The following is a 7,050-nucleotide window of genomic DNA, read 5'->3' as shown; positions in this document are numbered from 1 at the left end:
CATCAAATTACCAATACAATTCTTCACAGACCTAGAAAGAATAATACTCAACTTCATATGGAAATACAAAAAACCCTGGATAGCCAAAAGAATCCTGTACAATAAAACATCCTCTGGAGTGTCCAGTTTCTATATAGAAAAGTCAATGTCTTATGATTTAATTGCTATTCAAAGAATTCCAGAATTTCCACAATTCTGTGGAAGTTTAGTAGATAGTTTCCTTAGCAGCCAGAATATGTAGCAATAATTTCCCTAAAAGGTACCTTTAAAATGACTTGCTGAGTGTTTTAATTTAGCCTTCCATTACAGGGAATTTTACATGGAAATGTTGTAATCTTTGAGCTAATACTATAAAATTGAAGAACATATATGAAAGAAAATTTATTATTTTATTCCATAAATGGAGGCCAGTTCTTTAGTTAGATTCTAGCAAAGAGTTAAAGAAAAATCAATATGTGTGTGTGCGTGGTATGTGTGTGTAATATTTTACCATAAATTGTCTCAATTTGCTAGTATTTATGTAGTAAAAACAGGAAGGTAATTCTTTTCAAAGGGCATTTGTTTTTCATGTCATTTTAAATGTCATCAAAACCAAACTTTAATGTGCATAACTTTATCAAGATTGAATTTATAGTCAGAATATAATTTCTCTCCCTCATTTGAAAAGTCTGAGGGACCATAAGGAAATCAAGATCAGGTAAGAATGCATTGTAAAGACATCTTAGAAAATTGAGAAATCTACAAACATATCCATGCTCTGTGTTCTCAACACTGGAACCACAGAACACCTGCACTGAACAGCACTCCAGAGATGAGGACCCAACCCTGACATGGAGAGAATTAATCCAGGATGAAAATGAATACCAGTAGGAACTTTGTAATTGATGTTAAAAAGCACAAACTTAAGTTTTCAAAATGACTGATAATTAATGCTGGCAGAACAGTTTAGTTTTACCTCCTTTACATGTTTCCCTTTTCATTCATGAAGTTGATTAAAGCAAAAATGTGTACAGCAGTGCTGATACCCTGGGTCTATGGCTACATTCTCTTTCTACACTCCCTTTGACAAATCTTAGGTTCTAAGACACAGTAATGGCAGTGATGTCTGGAAGTCACTGATGGTTTTTAAAAATCTTTTTTACTCTAATTTCCAAGTACTGATATTAAACTCTAAAGCATTAATTATGTACCCCCCAAAAGAAGTGTTGAAATACTAACTTGCAGCACTCCACAGTCTAGTCACCCTCAGAACTCAGGCTATTGCAATGTGTTGAATTAAGGTCACACTGGGAGAAGGTGTTTGTAAGAGAGAGTCAGAAATGGGAGATGGTGCAGTTATAGACTTGTGGGGAGAGCAGCATAGAGACTGGGGGCAGAGATTTCAGGGACACACCTGGAAGCTGAGGAATGTCTGTGGCCATTGACCTGCAAAAGGGTAGGAAAGGGAGATGCTGACTTTTTGATTTCTAATTTTAGCCTTAAGAGTTAAAAGAGTACATACATATAGATTTATACATATATGCGTGCACACGCGCGCACACACACACACACACACACACACACACACACACACACACACGGTGCCTCACAAACTATAGCATTATGCTCAGAGGTAGTGCAGGACCTCCAATTCAGTGCAGGTAGTTGATTCCAGAATCCTCCCTTCTTCCTCAAAAGATATCACAAAAACACTCAGCAGCTGAGTAAATTAGCACCTAAATGTAGAATGTAGAGTATTCTAGACACATGTGTAAGGACATGCACAAAATCATTTCTTTTTAACATTGCAAGTCATGTTTAACAAAATCATTTCAGTATTTTGTATGATACATTCCCTGACTCTTGCAATTATACATTAGACTAAACAAATAGACAAATAAACAAATAAAAAACACTAAAACTAAAGCAAAATAAAACAGTGCAAGCCCCAGTAATTGTGAGGTGGTTCCCCAGACAATGGTACTGCACCAAGACTAATGTCCTTAGTCAGACTCCCAGGATGCACCTGGCAGAAGGAAAGGACTCCCTGATGTTGTCCTCTGGTTCTGATAGGTATCCTCTAACTTCTAGATATGTGCATTCATGTACATGACCATACGTATGAATAGAGGTAAATACATAAATGAATAAAAAAATTACCACCCATAGATTTGAAGTTTTGAGTAGTTGTTCACCTCTGAGAAAAATCTATTCTTTTCTCACAAAACCATTGCCAAACTATTAAATAAACACACCAAAGACAATATTTTTCAGTTGAGTGACCAAATTCTCCTCTCAAACATGCATAAATGGGTAGGTTTTTCTGGAGCACCTATCTTTGATTAGAGTTCATGGGTTTTGTAGCTTTGTTGGAGTATCCATTGTAGTTAGAGTTTTCCTGCCTGGCCCACAGTCAGGACAAATCTCTCTCACCGGACAGGCTCATAGACGCTCAGACCCAACCAAGTAAACACACAGAAACTTACATTGTTTACAAACTGTATGGCTGTGGCAGGCTTCTTGTTATCTACTTCTTCTATCTTAAATTAAACCATTGCTATTAATCTATACTTTGCCATGTGGCTTGTGGCTTACCGGTGTCTTTACATGTTGCTTGTCATGGCATCCGCTGGCAGTGTCTCTCCACCCAGCCTTCCTCTTCCCAGAATTCTCTTCTCTCTTGTCCTGCCTATACTTCCTGCCTAGCCACTGGCCAAACAGCATTTTATTTATACAGAGCGATAACCACAGCAATCCATCTTTGATTGGAGTTCATGGTTTTTCTAGTTTGGTAGACTGTGCAAACTCCTTGGCCAGGTATCTTTTACTCCTGCCCAATACTGAAAGAAATTCGCCAGTAATTCTGAAGGAAGTTAGAAGACATTTTCCGTGTAATCTCTACTCCTGGACAAGGTACCTGGTCTGCTTTTCAGTTTGTGAGGGGAGAAGAGGAGGCAGCAGCAAAGCGATTCTACTGGTAAAGTGGCTCCCTGCTATTACCCAGGTAAGTAAAGGAGCTCTGATGAGCTGGCCTGATGTTACCTGAACATCTGGGGAGCATGACCAGAAATGACTTCAAGTCTCCTTTGAAACCATCAAATGGCTATCTAGCCCAGTAATATCTGTACCTACTGCTCATACTTCATATTTCAAAACCTAACTACTATTGAGGCCACAGGAGTCTGTATTTCTTCCCTGTCCAGAGGAAAGGCCTCTTAGTGAAAGGTTGAAAAGGAAAGTTAAACAGTACTTTATGAAGGTCAAGCCACTTAACAGCTTTGCCAAGTGCAAACAGGATCTTGCTCTTGCCTTTCTCTCACAAGGCCTGGCAGGTGTGATGCCATCAGAGGCAAATGAGGTCAACAGACCGCAGTGTTTCATCCAGTCTATAGAGGACTCTATGCTTCTTCCAGAGAGTGTGCAGAGCACACACAATGGCTTTTGTGTAAACACTGACAGTGAAACTGGCAAATGGGATTTGCTAATTAGAGATAGCATAGCTGATTTAAAGATCAAAATGGTTATTCAAGTCTTTTTTTTTTTTTAAGGATTAATCTGATCTTTATTTTTGTAAACAGAACTTTTAGCATTTTGTTATTATTATTCTTTTGTAGAAAGCAGAGTATCATCCATATATAATAAAATTAAGAGGAAACAGCCCTTCAGCTCATTTTAAAGCAGTAGCAAAAAACTTTTGACTTAAAGTTTTGCTATTTGCCATTATTCCTTTTTTCTTTTTAAAAATTGATTATCATTATTAGTAGTATTTTTTATTCTGACCACAATTTTCCCTCCCTTCTCTCCTCCCAGTCCTGCCCCCACTCTCCCTCTGCCCTGAACCCCCATTCATTCCTTGTAGAGGGAAGTTTCTCTGGTCCAGATTAATCTCTCACACTGAAAGTCCCACAATTGCTTATAAAATAACGACAAAGAGGCTTATATTAATTACAAACTGTAGGGCCTATGGCTCAAGCTTCTTGCCAGCTAGCTCTTTCATCTTAAATTAACCCATTTCTATAAGTATATATGTTGCCACGTGGCCATGGCATAACTGATCTGTGAACATCTTATTGCTCCCTCAGAGGTGGCTCGAGTCTGTCTCTCCTGACTCTGCCCTTCTTCTCTTTGTCTTGGATTTCTCATATGGCTGTAAGCTTTCTTTCCATAGGCCAAAACAGCTTTATTTATTATACAATAGGAGCCACATATATTCACATCATACAGAAAGACATCAAACAGCAATTCCTCCTTTGTTTATATTCAGGAAAGGGCAGGCCTCCCATGGGTTTATAGCATACAAATTTGAAGTACAACTAAGCATCTCCCCTATTAATAAGGCTGGGCAAGGCAACTAAGTATGAGAAGTAGGGTCCCAAAAGACAGCAAAAGATTCAGAGACAGTACCAGCTCCCACTATTAGGAATCCTACAAAAAGACCAAGCTATGTAACTGTAACATATGCAGAGTGCCTAGGTCAGTCCCATGCAGGTTCTCTGGGCATACGTTCAGTCTCTGTGAGCTCCTATGAGGCCAGGTTAGTTGATTCTGTGTGATTTCTTGTGGTTTCCTTGACCCTCTGACTTCTACAGTCCTTTCTCCTTTTCTTCTGCAGGATTCCCTGAGCTCTGCCTGATATTTAGCTGTGAGTCTAAATCTGTTTCCATTAGTTGCTGGGTGAAGCCTCTCTGATGACATTTGGGCTAGGGACCAATCTGTGAGTATAAAAGTATGTCATTAGGAATCATTACATTGACTTTTTTTTTGCCAGTTCTGTTTGGTTTTATCATAGGTCTCTGGGCTATCTAGCATGTTGGCCCTGATATTCCAGACAGTGTCAGGTGTAGTCACCCATTTCTGTGCCATATTTGCCCCAGTACATCTTTCAGGAAGGACAAATTATGGGTTAAAGGTAATGTGACTGGGTTGTTGGTGTTTTGGACCCTCCACAGGAACTTTTTCCTGGTCACAGAAGAGGGCCAGTTCAGGCTGTATATTGTCTATTGTTGGGAATCTTATCTATGGTCACCCTGGTACATTCCTGGGAGTTCCCATTGCACTAGATTTCTACTTCACCCTGAAATGACCCTCTTTTTCAGTCATTTCTTTCAGTAATCTCCTCCCACCAAACCCTGAGCTGATACCTCCTGTTCCTGTCCTCATCCATCCACACTTCACCTGCAAAATCTATTCTATCTCCCCTTCAAAGGGAGATCCATGCAGCCTCCCTAAAGTCCTCCTTGGTTCTTAGCTTCTCTGAGTCTGTGGATTATAGAACTTCACTTTACAGATAATATCCACTTATAAGTGAGTCCATATTATGTTTGTCTTTCTGGTTCTGGGTTAGCTCACTCAGGTTGTTTTTTTTTTTTTCTTCTAGTTCCATACATTTGGGTATAAATTTTCTGATGTCATTGTTTTTAGCAAGTGAATAATAATTCACTGTGTAAATGTACCATATTTTGTTTATCCATTCTTTCATTGAGGAATATCTAGGTTGTTTTAGTTTCTGGCTATTACTAATGAAGCCCCTATGAACATAGTTGAGCAAGTGTCCTTGTGGTATGGAGCATTTTTTGAGTATATGCCCAAGAGTGGGAAAGTTGTGTCTTGAGATAGATCTATTCCCAGTTTTCTAAGAAAGTACCATATTTATTTCCAAAGTGGCTTGTACAAGTTTGCACTCCCACCAGCAATGGAGGAGTGTTCCCCTTGCTACACAAATGAGCTGTCACTTGTGTTTTTTATCATAGCCATTCTGACATGTGTAAGATGGAGTCTCAGAGGCATTTTTAATTGTATTTCTCTGATGGCTAAGGATGCTGAATATTTTTTTAAGTGTTTCTCAGCCATTTGAGATTCCTCTGTTGAGAATTCTTTGATGAGCTCTGTACCCAATTTTTAAAACTGGATTATTTGGTTTATTTATGTCTAGATTTTTTTTGAGCTCTCTATATATTTTGGAAATTAGCTATCTGTCAGATGTGGGAATGGTGAAGATCTTTTCCCATTCTTTGGTCACCATTTTGTTCTATTCCTGGTGTTCTTTGCCTTACAGTAGCTTTTTAGTTTCATGACATGAAATTTATTGATTGTTGATTTTAGTGCCTGTGCTACTGGTGTTCTGTCCAGGAAGTCTCCTGTGTTCAAAAATATTTCTCACTTTCTTTTCTAGCAGGTCCAGTGTATCTGATTGTATGTTGAGGATTTGGATTCACCTGCACTTGCATTTTAGTCAGGGTAATAGATATGAATCTATTTTCATTCTTCTACATGCCAACATCCAATTAGACCAGCACCATTTGATGAAGATGCTTTTTTTTTCATTGTATAATTTTGGCTTTTTTTTTTTTTCTCAAAAATCAAGTGTCCATAGGTGTGTGGCTTTATGTCTGGGTCTTTGGTTTGATTCCATTGATCCATCTTTCTGTTTTTATGCCATTACCATACAGGTTTCTTATCACTATAGCTCTGTAGTAGAGCTTGAAATCAGGCAGGGGTGGTGAACACTCTATACATTCTTTTATTGTACAGGGCTGTTTGAGCTATCTTGGATGTTTTATTTTTCCATGTGAAGTTGAATATTATTCTTTTAAGGTCTGTGAAGAATTGTGTTGGAATTTAATGAGGATTGCATTCAATCTGTAGATTGCTTTTGGTAAGATGGCCATTTTTACTATGTTAATCTTACTGGTCTATGAGCTTTGGAGATCTTTCCATTTTCTGATATTTTTTCCAAATTATTTTTCAAAGACTTGAAGGTCATGTCATTCATATAGGTCTTTCACTTGTTTGGTTAGAGTTACACCAAGATCTTTTACATTATTTGTGGCCATTGTAAATGGTGTTGTTTCCCTAATTTCTTTCTCAGCATGTTTATAATTTGTATGTAGGAGAGCTACTGATTTTTTTTAGTTAACCCTGTATCCAGTCACTTCATTAAAGGTGTTTACCTGCTGTAGAAGTTCCTTGTTATAATTTTTGGGGTCCGTTATATATACTATCATATCATCTGCAGAAAATAATACTTTGACTTCTTTCTTTCCAATTTGTATCCTCTTGATCTACTTTAGT

This window comes from Onychomys torridus, chromosome 11 (genome assembly GCF_903995425.1).
Source record: "Onychomys torridus chromosome 11, mOncTor1.1, whole genome shotgun sequence".
Lineage (NCBI taxonomy): Eukaryota > Metazoa > Chordata > Mammalia > Rodentia > Cricetidae > Onychomys > Onychomys torridus.
The sequence above is the reverse complement of the archived record's forward strand: the minus strand, read 5'-3'. Positions refer to the sequence as shown.